An 18,532-nucleotide genomic window follows, 5' to 3' on the forward strand; every position below is an offset into this window, starting at 1 on the left:
TTTGTTGGCCCATCCTAATGAAATATTTCATATCTACTCATTCTCATGAAGTTAGAGGGAGTTCCATATATCATTAGGAAGGTTTCAAAATAATATTTACAACCATATGTCCTATGCCCTGATTCAAGCAAAAATTTAGAGTAGAAATTCTTTCAAAGATAGCGTATTCAAATTGTCCATCAAATCCAAAAACAATACTTCCAACAACATTCATCTTCCAATATTTATCTTTAACTTGTGTAGTCTCCTCTTGTCCTTGACATCAATAGCGATAATATTTCCAACAATTACATACCTACTCTTTGTGTTTTGTTTTTTCCCTTGGAAAAAGTCGTAATTTTATTCATAAGACAAAATTACATTTTGTAGATGCTAAAAAGCATATGCATATGGTCTATTTCTGTTTTAACAGAAACCAAATAACAAAAAAAAAATAATATTCTTTTCTCCCTTTCTTTTTCTCCACCGTTCACCAACCTCCAGTGTTGGGGGTGGCTGTTACAATGGATAGCTGATTTTTGTTTGTATTTATGGGGGAGTCTTTGTCAGAATCAAATCCTTCTGATCCATGAGTTTGCTTGTTGCAAGATATTTCTATTCCTATTGGCTAAGATTCTTGTTGCTACAAAGGGTTACTAGGGTCATTCTCTTCCTTTAGTGTGTTGTTCTAGACTTTTTGATCATCCATTTCTGCTTTATATTGTGTTGTCTCTATTGTGTCTGCTTCTTCATCTAAGGAGGCTGTATATTGCCATCCTTTTGGCTTTCTCTATTGCTTCTTATTCCATTTTGGGATTTGTTTTGCTTGTGGATAGGCACTATAGAGGTGGCATGTTTGTAGACATCTACAACATCAGAATGTTGTATTTTCGTAACCTAATGGTTATGTCCGCTGTGTATTATTGAAATTCAATGTTATACTTTATAGTAATCCCTGGCTAAGATCTAATTCAACACATATTCTGGCAAAAGTAAATATTCCCCTTGTAATTCTGTCCCCATCAGTCTTTAGGAACTTTCCAAGAGTGTTCCCTATGGCGATTAAAACAATATGATGCCAGAAGTGTAATGGAAGGTTATGCAGCGTGAGCCAAACTGGCATATTTGATACCACCATTGTGTTGGCATTGAATTCTGGAAACCAAGGGGTCATGAAGAGCCCTGCGTTGCCCCAAAACCATGGTCCCTTGTTGAGGATGAGTTCCCTTTCCTGTTCTCTTTTGAATCTGACTATAGAAACCCCCTTGGGGCAAAAGTATATTTCACAATTTGGTGACCATGTAGCATATATCCATTGGTGCAAAACATCATATTTGGGCCAAAATCCATTAAATCTGCATAGAACTAATTTAGAATAGAGATCTGAGTACAAATTAGTTACCTCGGGCATTACAATGGTGAGAGCAGGATTCTCAGTTTTTTGTTCTACAATGTAGGGCTCGGGAAGCTCAGGCATTGTTACTAGTTTGGTTTGCACTTTTTCCTTACCTTTAACTACATCCTTAAATGAGCCTGTGCTCTTTGAGCTGGTTCAAGAGCATCCACCCCACAGATGGAGATTGATTATGATGGTAGAGTCTGTGGTTATGTTATAATCCTATAGGGTGTAGTTATCCTGTAAACTATGACCTGTGTAGATCATATTTTTCCTATATGTTGGTATACCAAGGTGGTTATCTATTTTATACCTTAGATCCTAGATCCTGCTCTCCTTCCAAATCCTCCAGCAAAAATGCCTGCCTTCTAGCATTTTGATGAAAATTTGGATAAGATCTGCTTCGATATGGTGTGGATCCGTCTGAGAAAGGGCTCGGTCTATTGCCAAGGTGTTTAGATCTAACGGATCTACGCATATCAGAGCTCTGTCTGGTTCTTGCATCTCCAGATCTGTGCTATCTGGTGGATCTTCTAGCCTTGTGGTGTTCAACATTGTATCATTCTGCATTGAAGGGTTGATGTCTATCAAGTTTTCCCCCATTCTTACTTTGTCACGCACCTCCGCTAGTTCCTTCCTGTCATCGAGTTGTGGAAACCCTCGGATCTGAAAAGATTGATTTAGATATGACCATTTCAGGGGGGCATCCTACTACATAGATTTCTGGTTGAGGCGGGTTTGACCATATCGATGCCCAATATATTGCAATGTGCACTAGATATAGGGTACGATTTCGAATCCCCAAGGAGTCAACCAGATCTGACATCCCCAGGAAATTGGCCTACTCCGTAAGGTGACTTGTAAGAATAACCTTGGCACCATTGTTGATCAAGTACTTGAAGGTGGTAATGAAGGCCCTGATATGCATATCATTAGTAATGTTCAGATTTTCATCGAGGAGGACCTTCAAATCGGCCCAAAAAAAACCATTCTTTCCCTTAAGATCGGACTCCTTCAAATACCCGACACTCTTCTTGGCATTGGAGACAACTCCTCGGTAGCCCCTGCCATTGTTGGTGCCACCAACCTGCACTGCAAAAGTGGAAGTGAGATCATTCTCAGAGGCTAACAGGTTGGTAGCGGTGCCCAATCCGAACTTGGACTTGACCTCTAGTAGGGGCAAGGAGACAATAGAACGGAGCCGGCGGGGAGGAGAGACGGACCTTGATCTGGATCCAATGGCATGGCAGGCCACAAGAGAAAGAGTGGGCAATGATGGCACGGCTTGCAAATTTGTTGTCAACGCAATTTGGCCAAGCACTACAGTAGCTGTGGTTATTGAAGCCATTGTTCTGAAGTCACTCCGTTGTTGTAGATGTTATTCCCCCTACTCTTGGTGCTTTCATTATAACTGTATTAGATATAATTGTACCTAGTATCTAAGTGCTAATAGATGGTATTATCTACTTCTTTTACTATTTTATTTTAAAGAGTTTAAGTTGGGTATCTATATTAAAATATTTATAAGGGATGTAATAGCTATTACTACATATTTGTAATAAAGAGTTCTCGAATTTAACTTGAAGGTTTATTTAACCTTAATACTTGATGCTAAATCATGGGACTCATTTGAAAATTTCCCAATGTTTTTCCTTGAATACTATTGGAATCATTTGAATAATATGGGTATTTTTTCTTTCTTATTGGGAACGTTAAGGATTTCTATCCTCATTCGAATTTCTGATATTCTTACATGTTATTTAGTGCTAGGGATTTCCATGTTATTCTCACTAGTACTTAAGTCATGTGCCATATTTTAACTTCTTTTGTGACGTCCATATAATCAAATTTATGGGTATATGATGTTAGATAAAGGTTTCAAATCGAAATAAATTGGTTTTAAGGTTTAGATAGAGTTTTTATACCTAGATTACATCATTCAAAAAAAAAAAACATCATATAGAAATCGTTGAAAGATAACATTATTTTGTATGAAAGAAATATTTAAGAGGTGAATTGGAATAGCTATATCCATGAATGTCACCATTTTTGGCCCAACAAATAACTTGAGACCTAAATTAGGGATGTTTACAAAAGCTTTATAAAGTTCTTTGGTGCCAGTCACTAGCTAGGTTAACCCAAGGAATAACATCAATTGTTGTTCCATTACTAAGGAGTCGCACTAAAAGATATTTTCTTTAGAAAATGATAAAATCAATAGATTCTACTATTTGTGATCCAGGTGGATGTTGGTGGCCACCCACCTATCCCACTTGGACCCCCACAACTATATCTTTCATTTTTTCAGTTTCCTTAATTATATTATTGTTTACTATTTTTAGTAGTTTTTCAGGTCCTAAACTAAACGATGTTTTATGGGAAATCTGGGAGCAACATGGGTCCATGGTCTAATTTTTCTCTTCCAAAAGTTGTAGCTCTCGGATATATCTTCTTAACTAGCTATTGTACGCTCCAAACAAAGATCGGGTGCCAAAGTTATGACCCCGAGAAGTTGATGTACCAACTTACCCAAAACAGGGCCCACAATTTCGCATTTCATATTCTAGGGTTAGGTTTTGGGATGTTAAGGATTTTCTGTTATTTCTCAACAATAAATAGACCTTCGAGCCTCATTGTAACATAGTTCAGAGGCATGTAGTTTCCACATCTCTTCTCAGAGATAAGCTACCATTGCCCTAGCTAGTTTATTTCCATTTCTGTTTGTAAGAATATTTCAGTACTTTACATTAATGAAATGGAGCATTATTTCCACTTCATCTATGTGTTTATGTTTATCTCTGTAATTTGTTGCATTTCTGTTTAAATCTGGATCAGTGGTATCAGAGCGATCTTCTTTTTCTTTTTTTTTGTTTGCATGTCCCCAATGAGGTCAGGATATAAGGAGTTAGGGCTTGAATTGGTCAAACCTTTGCAAGACCAGCCTCGCAAATCTCGAAGGCCTCCCATGGCGGATGAAAAGAAAGACGAGGGGGCAGGCTATGAAAATCTTGCTTGAAGAAGCCTTTAAATGACAAAGGAACGCGATGATGGATAACTTTGCCTAAATCCTTTAGCGGCTACCCAAACACAATGCATCAGCTTCCAACAACTACTCTAGAAATGCCACACCATTTAAGGTACAAGTTAATTCTGAAATATCCATATTCGAGGGTCAAATAGACGCAAATGCCATAGATAAATGGTTAAATATGCTAGAAGGGTATTTTTCCGTTCATGAATTTTCGAGTCAGGAAAAGATTGTTTTCTCTCTTCTCAAAGCCGCCCCCCACATCAAGGACTGGTGGGAAACCTACTACGAGAAGAAGTATGAAAATGTGGGCTCACTATTTTTAGCCGCACCCACTTGGGATTAATTCCGGGATGCCATCGAGGAGAAGTACTACCCTGTCAAAAGCTACACAGACAAATACATAAAGTGGACCACGTTGCGGCAGGAAAGGGACCAAGATGTTCCAGAGTTCACAAACATTTTTCATACCCTTCACACACAGTTTGGTATCAAGGACTCTGAGCTACATTTGGTACTCAAATACCGTGACTGCCTACACAGATACGTCCAAGAAGAGATGGAGTTCCTGAACATCTCCTTGCTCGGCATGGCGTACCGATACATTGTCAAAGTCAAGAAAAAGTTGAAACAAAAGAAGTGAGACTTTCGATCTGCAAATCCAAAGACCAAAGGACAAAGCTAAGGCGGGGTGACCCAAGACAACCCATCGAAGCTGCAAGAAAATAACAACACCACAAAGTCGAAGAAGGACACAAGAAAGTGGTGTGAGTTCCACAAGAGTCCCACTCATAACACAGGTGAGTGTCAGACCAAGTAGTTGGTAGTGGCCAAGTTGAAGGCTTCTGAATCATATGCATGTTCTGACCCTGAGTTAGAGCCTGACAAGGGGAATGGCAAAGGGAAGCAGATCATTGACGCAGAGCCCAGCGCCACTATTGCCACCATCAAGATCTAGAAAAATGAGCTCGAAGATCTAGAGGAGGGGGAGTGTCGTTTACACTCACAGATGTGGGTAAAGGGTTCGCCGCTACCATTCATTGTCGATAGTGGTAGCCAAAAGAACCTGATTTTAGCAGAGGTTGTGAAGCGGTTGGGCCTACTGACTACACCACACTGGCATCCATACAGTATCAGGTGGATTCACCAAGGATGAGATCATCGAGTTCGCCAGTAGTGTCACCTTATAGCATCAAACCTTTCACAGATGAGGTATTGTGTGATGTTACACCTCTGGATGTTTGTGATATATTATTAGGCCAACCATACTTGTGGAGGCGACATGTTGTGTATGAGTCAAGTCCTCACATTGTCATTATTTACCATTATACGGGATACCTGAGGTAGTCCCACCTACCTCTACTTCTTTGATCGCTGCTAATAAAGGCAGCAAGCTCATCTCACAAACTAGGAAATTTATTTTATGTCTGGTTCGCTCCCAAAGTAAGGGGAAGATCGTTGCCACATCCATGACCCCCGCGAAGGGTTCCTCCACGTAGTAGCAGCAGCAAAGGGATACGGTCATGATAGAACATAGTAACAACTTCTCCTCACCCACAATGGTACCACAAAAGTTTCAGGTGGACGATAAAGTTTGGTTACATATGTAGAAAGAATGGCATACAAGAGCCCATCAGAAGCTCAGACCACTCCGACATGGTCCTTATAGTAGTACCAAGGTTGTGGGGAACAATTCTTGGGAGCACAACATTCCTCAATTCCTTTGCCTGCACCAAGTGTTCAATGTGGATCATCGTCAACCATGCTTCCCATCATTACTGAACACATCAGAGATTGTAGAACAAGTTCAGTAGATGGAGGAACTCAATGCAATGGGGAACATTGATTCCTAAGGGAGGAGGAATGATCCAGGTGGATGTTGGTGGCCAACCACCTATCCCACTTGGACCCCCACAACTGTCTCTTTCATTTTTTTGGTTTCCTTAATTGTGGCACAATTTACTATTTTTAGCAGTTTTTCTGGTCCTGAACTTCTGGATCTATTTTGAGGCCCTAAACAACGTTTTTTGGGAAATATGGGAGAAACATAGGTCCATGGAATAATTTTTCTCTTCCCAAAGTTGTAGTTCTCGGATATATATTTTTAATGAGCTATTGTATGTGTCAAACGAAGATTGGGTGCCAAAGTTACGACCCCGGGAAGTTGATGTACCAACTTACCCAAAATGAGGTCCACAATTTGGCATTTCATCCTCTAGGGCTAGGTTTTGGGATGTTAATGGTTTTCCATTGTTTCTCAACAATAAATAGGCCTTCGAGCCCCATTGTAACACAGTTCAGAGGCATCTAGCCACCACATCTCTTCTTAGAGATAAGCTACCATAGCCCTAGCCGATTTATTTCCATTTCTATTTGTAAGAATATTTTAGTATTTTACATTAATGTAATGAAGTATTATTTCCACTGCATCTCTGTGTTTATGGTTATCGCTGTAATTTTTTGCGTTCCTATTTAAATCTAGATCAACTTGGTAGTGAAAAGGAGAACAACAAGAGACAAGGTGTTTTTTCAAGAATATATTTATAACAAATATTTCACCTTGTGATAGTCTCCACACATTTGGAAATTTATAACATTTTCATGGTAGGCTCATTTACTTCATTTGTAGCTACAAGGCATCCCTTATTCAATTTTTCAGTTGCACTTACTTTTTCTAATGGTATATAAAACACATAATACATTATAACATTTATAAAAACACAAATAACATGTATTATATCCTTTATTATTACTAAAATTATCATTATATTTACAAATTAATATGATTTCTAATTTAATTATAATATTATAATATCATTTATGAATAATATAGAAATTCACATTAATATATATCCTTATAATTATGTATAAGTAACATGAGCATGAACATTGCTAAGAAGAAAATGAACATTGTTAAAATAAAATACAAAAATCTTATGAGTTTGATACTGAAAGCGTCAATTCCAAAAACACCTTAGGATTAAAGAGTTTGTCACCTTTATGACACTAGGAGGGTTGAACATGAAGATAATTTTCTCCTATATTTCCATTATCTACTCACATTTGATCTCAATTTTGAAATATTTGTCACAGTACTATCCTTCTTGAGCTTTTAAGTCAACAAAATTATGGTGGTGTTGAAACATTTCTCTTAATTATCTTTGAGAATATAAATAAAATATTAAAGAATTCCAAGTAATCTCTTGCCTTCTAAAATCCTATAGACCATATACATCTTGATGGATGTTCATCATCATCATCATCAAAATTATATATTTTTTCCTATATTATGTATTTCCATATTACTATATTAAAAAACATTAAAATTTAATATAATTTTAATTCCATTTTTTAATAGAATTAATAAAATTATCATAAAAACATAAATATCTAACCTAACAAATTTTATATATAAATTTTCTGAGTTCGTATATAATATATGTAGATATGCACAATTGTTTTAATACTAATAATATCTATAAATATTTCTTAATGCTAATAATAATTATATATATAATTAAGTGGATAGGCATGTCTATTTGGGAATAAGATGTCCAAAATTTTAATTTATTTATCAATAATTAATAGGTGGATCATAGGGATTTAACCTTATGGAATACTTGTAAGAGTGAGGAGTACAGGGTTGAACTTCATTTCATAGGTAATTATGCTTTCCTTTGTTTTCAAATTATATGTGAGGTCCAAGACCAAACCTAGTCGTTGCCACTATAATACCAAGGGCACACTGAGAATTTATGACTTAGGGTTGGAGAACCTACCCCTTAAGCCTTATCAAAACCGGCTAGAGATGTCCCCTAGTTGGATTTGAAACCTGTGTTGGGGATAACATCCAATTATGCCTCCAATTATGTCAATCATTCGATAGTTCAGTAAGAGACATATAAAATATTTTTATTTTGAAGTAAGTTACATTTATTGAACATGTTCTACTAATAATCTATGATATTTGTCAATAATATTGTAACAAAGTCTCTTTAAATGTATATATGTTTAACTTATATATTCATTTTTATTATTATTATTATTATTATTATTATTATTATTATTAAAAATAAAGTTGTTTGTTTATGCTTTTTTATCTTTAGCAATCTAAAATATTTTATGAATCAAGTTTATTGATGTGTAGACCACTTAATTTGTATAATTTCCCTAATAACTATTAAAATTTCATTATTCAATTCATAACTCAATTACTTTATGAAACTTTTGGAATTAATATTTTCTAATAATTATAAATAGCCTATAAATAATATTTTTTATTAAAAAATTAAAAAATTATAAATAATATATTATATATCATGTTTATTTAACTTTCTAAAATTATTTTTTAAATGTTTATATATCCCAAACTCGTTTCTACTTCATTTCCTACTTTTATAAATAGTTTAGAAACTATTAAACAAAACATGACCAAGATAGGTTGTCCTAAAGATATAAGTCACATCTTTGAGATAGTTACGATTCAAATGGATGAGGGTTTTAGCTACCCTGGGTTTACTCTAAAACTAAATAATTATGTCATGCGGGATTGTTAGTGGTTGATGCTTAAATTTGATAAGAAATTCAAACTAAACAATTATGTCATGCAGGATTATGTAGGATTGGGTGTGGTTGATGTTTAAATTTGATAAGAAATTGGCAACGTGGCTGCATAGATACTTGTTACTTGGAGGAAGACTGATTTTGATTAAATCTGCTCCGCAAAGCATTTATGTGTATTGGATGCATTTATTACGCCGATAGGCGTCCCTCCTATTGGAGTTGGCCACTTTAATCATTTTCTTAATTAATCTTTTTGATCGGATGGCCTAAATTGAAAGATGCCAGTATATTCTTGTGGTTGCCACTATATCAATGGATAGAATTCACACCACTAACTTACTTGCATGTCTAAATCGCATGTTTAAAGCATAATTAAATTAATTTTTTACAAAGCATGATTAAAAATTTACTATACCATTTGTTAATCACCACCTATTATGATTAAGACGAAGTGGAAAGATTAAAAATGGTTGTGAAATGTACAAATTTCCATCACCATCTGTTTCAATTACGTTAGGAACACCAACAGTTTCAATTCCGCCTAGACATCACTCACCATTTCAATTCTCCTATACGAAACGTGGCCAGAGGGATGTAAGACATTGATTTAGCGTGGCAATCACTAACAGTTTCAATTTCATATAGCCATCACTTACCGTTTCAATTGGCCTCCTCCATGTAGATGTTTCAATTGGCCTCCTCCATGCAAATAACCACACATTAGATGGAGCGACACATTAGATGAAGCTTCACTCGAGGGATGTAACATAGTGTATGTGCCGAAAATGTAAGATAGTGTATGTCGGGAACTATGTCGGGAACTATTCTTTTGGAGGAGAAAATTTGGCAGAGGGATAACATGGACACGAAGGAGCAGCCTGCGAGATTGAAACACCTCAAGTCTCAAGTCACGGTAAGTCATATCATTCAATATTTTTACATTGTACGTTGTATATGTCTATACCAACTTCGATAAATAATAATATTGAGATTATTGCAGATCCATGGTACCAAGTTGGCCTTGTTATGATAACATCACTCAACAGTGCATATGCATTGGGGTATTCAGGGATCGTCATGGTTCCCTTGGGATGGGTAGGGGGCACCTTGGGATTGATAGCAGCAACCTTCATATCACTCTATGCAAACACCCTCCTAGCGCGTCTCCACGAAACTGGAGGCATCTGACATAGTCGATACAGAGACCTAGCTGGTCACATTTATGGTAAATTTCTTTTACACTCACCCATCCCATTCAATATAATACTTTCTTGTTACTTTCATCAAATCAACATCTTCATACTTGCACATAATCACTTCTTCCTTTCATATCGATTGTGATTGTGAATTTTCCCAGGTAGGAAAATGTATTACTTGACATGGACTCTACAATATATCAATATATTCATGATCACCACTGGATTTATCATTCTAGCTAGACAAGCTTTGAAGGTAACTCCCTAATCTTATACTTAATTACCTCCTATCCCCAAGCCATGCTTTCCTACTTTGGCATGCAGCAATTCCTTGTTAATTATCTATTTTTCATCTCTTCTAATTGACTGTTGTGTAGGAAATATATACTTTACACAACAATGAAACTACCATGCTGAAGCTACCTTACTGCATCACAATTACAAGAATCATTTGTAGAATTTTTGCGTTTGGAATTCCCCACTTATCGTCTCTGAGGTTGTGGCTCGGTGTTTCAACATTCTTAAGTTGCATCTATATCATTGTTGCTATTGGATTGTCTATACGTGATGTATCTCTCTTTTCTTTTACCCAGGATACATCTTACTTGTGATGCTTACATATCTTCTGGTTCATGGTCCTTGTCAAGTTGGGTATTAAAACAATTGCTTGGAGCAAAATCTTAATTTTCTACTTACTTTGGATCTGTACGTCTCAATAGTCTAGCTAGAGATTATGGGATTTCAAGTTCAAGTTCAAGTAAAAGAAGAATGTTTGGAACAATTGGTGCTGCAACAAATCTCAGTTTTGCATTTAATTCAAGCATGCTTCCAGAAATACAAGTATAGCAAAATTTTCGTTTAATGATATAACTAGTGCATAGAAAAAAGAAAAATTTGGTCTTGTTTTTAAATGATATCCCAAAATTTATTACTTCTCTGCCATTGTTATTCTTCCAAAAGATCCAATTGTTGACGATAGATTTTGGGTTGGGGCTTAATGGCCCAATAAAGTGGTTTCCCCACACTCCTCCACTGCAACGTGTCCTCCGATTTGTGGAATCAGAGCCAAAACTCTCAATACCACTTACCACTGCTTTGCCTCTTGAAATACCACTCCAGGTTATAAACCCTAATGGAATGGTTGTAGATATGTGGAAGCCCCATGTACGAGTTTCTAGATACAAAGTTCGGAAGGAGCAACGAAAGTGTGTATTCTGTTCGCAATTGGATAGTGAGGGTGCTGGCTTGAGGGACATATCTGACAGTGACCACACTTGTTGGGGCTCTGCTTCCATTTGTGGGTGATTTTATGAATATTACTGGCACAGTGAGTGTGATACCATTAACATTTGTGTTGGCAAACCATATGTATATTAAAGTGAAGGGAAAGGATTTGAGTTCATTAGGGAAGACATGGCATTGGGTGAATGTATGTTTTTTCGCCTTGTTATCCGTGATAGCAACTGTGGAAGCATTCCGGTTCATGGTTATTGACTCCAGAGCATACCATGTCTTCTCTGATCCGTGATCATACGTGTCACCATAGCTGCTATATTCATGCGTGCAGGATATTCATTCAATTCCAAATCTCACTGGAGGTATTCAACTACTTGTTGGTAACTATCATAGGAATCATCAAGTTGCTCACTAACAACTTATTTCAATGCAACAATTTCACATACTTTCATGAATCCTTAAATAGAGTTTCATTAAGCATATAAAATCTCCCCAACTCAAATAAATATGACATAAATAGAGTAAAAGGCCCACAAATCCAACATATATTTATGACATAAGTAGAACCAAAAGCCCAAAAATCCAACATATAATCTTATAAATATAAAATTCTCACATACTTTCATAAAATCTTTAAATAGAATTTCATTAAGCATATAAAAACCCCACAACTCAAACATAAAATGAATTAAAAGCCTCAAAAAGTAATATCTAGTCTCATAAATATGAAATTCATGAAATAAGTGCCCACAAATGTGTGTTAAGAAAAAAAATATAGTAAAATCACTTGCAAGCTAGAGATTTTTGTCATCGAAAGTCTATGGTATAGAATATCTCACCACCATGCATTCATAGTCTTGTAAATACTCTATACAATAAGACCTAAACTTTATGTAGAAGCTAAATTAGTAAAAGTTGCTAATCAAACATGAATGCCAAGAAAACACTATAATTTTGTAGTGATAAAAATATTCGTCTCCACATTAAAAAATATAGTTTGATTAGTAGAATCATTTCCAAGATTGTGAAGAACACAAAAAACCAATATATACATGTATTAATCCATTTATGTGTGACCTTTGGTTTCTAATTTTAACCAAATGTATGTAAATCTCCTAACTCCACTTTCGCTTTTCATTTCATAATACATTGTATGTTTATAGTTTCATTATATGTTAAAAAAATTCCATGTTTGACACAATACTTACTCTTTTTAATAATTTAGATGAGATCCCTTATGCCATGCAAAGATTCTTTTTTTCAAAACTCTTTTCTTGTACTTTGCATAAAACCTTTCTCCACATAAGTCATGTTCCTTTCCTTATGGATGGTTATGGTTGTGTACACAATCTTTCATGTCCTATTCCTTGCACACTTTACTATGAACTTTTGTATAAATAATTATGTTGTTTTATATAAATAACCTTCAATGGATCTATCTAACTGAGGATCTATCATGCACCGAGAAGTATCAAATCTCTTAATGTGTAAACCATTGAGAGGGATCAAATCCCTCCATGTGCAAACCTCTTTTTTGGTGTGTAGAACTTGAGGAAATGTTTGCACATGGAGGGATTTGATCCCTCTCAGCGTATGATAAATCCGAAGTTAGATGGATCTAAGCCAATTTTTTAACCCTCTCTGTACACTTCTCATTTCTTGAAAATTGTTATATTAGTTTCCCTATTATGAATACTCATGATGTTGTATTCATGTAAAAAAATCAAATATATAAATTAACCATATATATATATATATATATATATATATATATATATATATATATATATATATATATATATATATATATATATATATATATATATATATATATATATATATATATATATATATATATATATATATATATATGACCTAGCTACAAAAAAAATCAATAATATATACCATGTTTAAATTAAGTTAGATTCAATTTATATTTGTTGATAATAAATTTTTTAAAAGAAAAAATGACATATTAAAATTTTCACACTTATTAATTTTCGCAAAAGTTAACAATAATATTTACATTTTTTCCATAAGATTTTCATTTTAATTATATATGGTTTCATTACTTAACACATGAATGTCTTCATTTATAACTATCATTGCAATTGGTCTAAAGCTTATTATTCCAATGATATTTTATCAATAATTATTTTCAAAAAAAAATTATGGATTTGTCACATTAATAATTAATGCATACAAATCTATATCATTCAAGGTCAACCATGGTCCAATGTTGCATTGTGACAAAGATTGTCTCTATATGAAAATCAACCATGGTCCTATGTCGCATTGTGACAAATATTGTCTCAATATGAAAATCAATCATGGCCAACCATGGTCCAACGTCGCATTGTGACAATGATTATGGGAATATGAAAATCAACCATGGTCAATGATGGACAACCATGTTTATTTTAGGGTTTATAATATTTATTCAAACGTCCCATTGTCACATAGATTGTATATAAAAATCAATCATGATCAATTACGCTCAACCATTGTCAATCATGGTCAACCATGGTCAATATGAAAATCAACCATTGTCAATCATGGTCAACCATGGTCCAACATCACATTGTGAAAGAGCTGCGTCAACATGAAAATCAACCATAGTCGACCATTGTCGACCATGGTCAACCGTGTTTCAACATCGCATTTTGACGAAGATTGTCTCAATGTGAAAATCAACCATGGTCAATCATTGTCAACTATGGTCAACCATGGTCAATAATCATGTTCACATTGTGACGAAGATTGTCTCTTTGTCCAACGTCACATTGTGATAAAGATTGTCTCAGTATGATAATCAACCATGGTCAACCATCGTCAACCATGGCCATTCATGGTCAAACATGGTCCAACATCACATTATAAGAATTATTGTCTCAATATGAAAATCAGCCATGTCAACCATCTTCAATCATGGTCTACCATGGTCAAATGCTGCATTGTGACAAATATTGTATAAAATGAAAATCAATCATGGTCAATCATGGTCAACCATGGTCAATATGAAAATCAACCATGGTCCAACATCCCATTGTCACAAAGATGTCTCAATGTGAAAATCAACCATTCTTAATCATGGTCAACCATGGTCAGTAATCATGGTCACATTGTGATGAAGATGGTCTCTTGGTCCAATGTCACATTATGAAAACCATGGTCATCCATGCTCAAACATGGTACACCATCACATTGGGAAAAAGATTGTCTTAATATGAAAATCAACCATGGCCATCCATGGTCTAACATCACATTGCGAAAAATATTTTCTCAATATGAAAATCAATCATGTTCAATCATGGTCCAACATCGCATTGACAAAGATTATGTCAATATGAAAATCAACCATTGTCAATGATAGTCGACCATGGTTATTTTAGGGTTTTTAATATTTATCTTAGGGTTAATATACCTTGGGTTTATAATATTAAACCCTTGGGTTTAATATTTTCCCTTGGGTTATAATCCCTTGGGTTTTTAGTATTAATCCATTGTATTTGTTAGTCCCTTAGGTTTATAATATTAATCCTAAGGTTTTGTAATATTAATCCTAAGGTTTATAATATTAGTCTGAGGGTTTATATTCCTAGGGTTTAATATTAATCATACAGTCCAATGTTATTCCCTTCAGTTTATAATCCCTCAGCTTTTTAATATTAGTCCAATGCTTTTAGTAATCGCTTTGGTTTATAATATTGATCCTAGGGTTTTAATATTAATCATAGGGTTTGTATTCATAGGGTTTAATATTAAACCTATGTTTTATAACATTAATCTTATGGTTTAATATTAATATTTTTAGTTTATAATCCCCTTTATTTATAATATTAATCCCTTAGATTTATTAATATTAGGGTTTATGTTCCTAGGATTTAATATTAATCATAACGTTTAACAATATTCCCTTGGGTTTTTCATATTAATCGTTGGGGTTTATTAATCATATAGGTCTCCTTGTCCAATGTTTCATTGTGATAAAGATTGTATCAATATGAGAATAAAAAATTTTCATCCATCATTAACCATGGCAATTCATATCCATGGTCCAACATCACAAGATTTGAGAAATATTGTCTCAATATGAAAATCAACCATGGTCAACCATTTTAAAGGAAATTTAACAATGGTTGTATATGTGCGTTTATTAATGGTCTACCATGGTCCAACATCTAACACAGGGTTACCCCTGCTTTACCCATAGTATGCATGTAGACCTATGCATAAACCATTTTCCCAGGAATAGATATGACCTACCAGGCCAAAACTTTATTAATAGTAATGGTTAAGGCCCTTTCCATTATCTCTCATGTGGAAACATATTAATATACTAACCCAAAGTATAAACCCTCATTATCGAGACTTTAATCACCCCTTAACCTTCATTCCCTTTAATATTGGTACTCATACAACCCCTCTAAGCCATTATTAAATCCTTATTCCGCAGCGTATACAAAACCCTCTATTAACTTTAGGTTATAATTGTGCTTAACCTTAAAAACCTTCTATCGTGCTTCAATCCATTATAAACCCTTTATAATTGATAACACATAAAATCACATACATCATACCTTTTTCTGCTAATCCTCGGTCTTTGCACAATTCCCGAGAATCACCTTTACCACAGTCGCTCATCTCTAGTTACTGTGGTCATACCACATACATACCTTTATCCCCCTCCGACTTCGATATGCGACTATCGGATCATTTGAATAACACTTTTGCATAAAAGCCCTTGGCACAACACTTTATAGAAGTACAAAGGAAATACATTAAATTTCCGCTCCAAACCATGTAATAGGGTCTCAAAATTTATACATCCGCATTTATAAATATCATTGGGTCCGCTCATCAACCTTCATATTATCCTCCGTCGTTGATCTCCTCCCACAAATCCAATGCTTTACATTGGTTTTAGGTTTCCAACACGCACGGGGTTTAACCGTCGGATAAAGCGGTTTCCCCACTCCGCTTGCTGCTACATGTCAAACACTAAGTGGAATCAGGTGCTCGCCCTCCGATAACACTTACAATTCTTCCTCCACCTGGTAATCCGCTTACACTATTTAAAAACCACTCTAACATGTATTACAGACCCGATGGGGTTCTACGGTTCATTTGATAAGTTTTCAGTTCCGCTACATATCGCATGTTGCAATCACTTCCTCCTTTTTCAAAGATTGTGATGCGATCCTGATGTTCCACTTTCTGTCATTTGATTCTGGCCGTTGATCTGTGAGATCTAATGATTGTTGTTCAATGATACTTTACTCCTCCGCTACTCTATTTACTTATTTTTTACGCTATTTCTTCAGCGTATCTATGGTTTTGGGGTTTCTTCAGGTTGTGGACTGTCGGCTAATTACTGCGCACTCCGCCTGCATCTATGATATGCAGAATACACTACTCACTCATAATTCGCCATCAATGCTGAATAACACACTTATATATTAATATTAATATTGATTAATATGCCAACATTAATAATACTTTTAATATTATTAATATTTATAAATGTTAATTTTAATATTAGCTATTAATATTTATAATTACTAATTATTAATATTCATAACATTTAATTAACAATATCAAAATTACGCTCAACCATGGTCAGTATGAAAATCAACCATGGTCAATCATGGTCAGCCATGGTCCAACATCACATTGTGAAAGAACTGTCTCAACATGAAAATCAACCATTTGATCCAAATTGGATCCTAAAAACTCTCTAAGTTTTCAAGATTGTTCAATTATGCTAAAAGATTCAAGTCCTGGAAAAGAACGAAGCTATCAGAAGGAATCCTCATAACAATTGTAGTTGTGGCTAGAGCGGAGCAACGAGGACCCTCAGTTGAGTGCACAGACCATTGGCCCATGGTAAAGCACAAAGGCACAAAAATGGAAAAACTCGAGGCTAATTCAGGAAACAGAGGTGGATTCTGATACGTGATTAGTGCTAAAGGGCGTCCCCCTCAGTGAAGGAAAGCCCTGAAGCACCCTGACTTGAAAACACTATAAAATTCATAAAAGTAACTATTTCGGTTCCGTAGCACGGCATTCCCCAAAACTGACGAGATATCAGAAGGCTTTGGGGTGGTAAGCAGTTTTGACTCAGTCCCGCCCGATGCCACACATCAAGCGACACGCGTTCGGCGGAAGAGAGATAAAAATGCCTGCATCAGATGGGTAAACATCGTGTGACTTGTCCACTCGATATGAAGGACAACCGTAGGATCTATGGGGTCCAAATCGACAGTGGAGATGCGTCCCAATGACTGGCCGGATTTGACAGGTCGAAAAGCCAGATGAGAAAGATTTGATGTCCAACATGGATGATGAGTTGGCAAACGATTGGTGTCCATGGGTGATGTTGAAGCAAAAAGATTTAATAGCCATTCAAATATGATTCAGGGAATCTGACACCTCGTTCGTTAGCAAACAGGTGGACACCTCCCTGCAAGGCGTTACCCAGTGATGATGACACAGAGAAGAGGAATTCAAATGGATAGAGGAAAGGAAACCAAAAGGCCAAGAAACAAGTAGTCGAAGAGTAGAATGGCTCTAAAGCCATGAACTGACAGAAGCAGAGAGCGGGCACATACAGAGATGCAAGAAGCTAATAGCAGAGAATAGAGAATAGAAGCCAAGCTAACCTGAAGGTAGCATGGATCCAGATAGAGCGAGAGAGAGTCAGAGAGTCTATGTACTCCATTGAAGGATTGAGAGGTTCAAGCAAGCTCCTCGGTATAGGCCTATGATACTACTGTGACCCTCAGAGGTCGAGTTTCAGTAAGGAGAGTCTATGCACTCCATTCCTACTGACTCCATTATGTTAGTGAGACTCGAATCGAGCTCACTGTTGTAAAAGCTCTACTTGAAAACATAATAGAGAGGTCACCACGGAAAGGCTGGACTGGGAGACATAGCCCAGGAGCATTGGGTGAACTCCTTATTAAGCTTGTTTGGTTTACATTTCTGACTGTTATGTTTTCTTTGATTGCCTCAATGTCTATGTATTCTAGCAATCTTATCAATCTATTGCATAAGTAACATAGGCACATCCATGCACATGAGTCTGTAATACATTTCATTGTTTATCCTGGATAAATCCCAGATCAAGTGGTA

General features: G+C 35.6%; 2 pseudogenes; one reads left to right on the top strand and one right to left on the bottom strand.

Moving 5' to 3' along the window:
• The window catches only part of LOC149267001 (uncharacterized), a 193,264-nt pseudogene extending 191,286 nt beyond the window's left edge, over nucleotides 1-1,978 (bottom strand).
• Nucleotides 1,979-9,920: 7,942 nt separating this feature from the next.
• Nucleotides 9,921-11,690, top strand: LOC149267002 (putative proline transporter 2; annotated as a pseudogene).
• Nucleotides 11,691-18,532: the final 6,842 nt, after the last annotated feature.

Source organism: Pinus tabuliformis, chromosome 6 (genome assembly GCF_031772625.1).
Source record: "Pinus tabuliformis cultivar Carrire ecotype Pingquan chromosome 6, CPIR1, whole genome shotgun sequence".
Taxonomy (NCBI): domain Eukaryota; kingdom Viridiplantae; phylum Streptophyta; class Pinopsida; order Pinales; family Pinaceae; genus Pinus; species Pinus tabuliformis.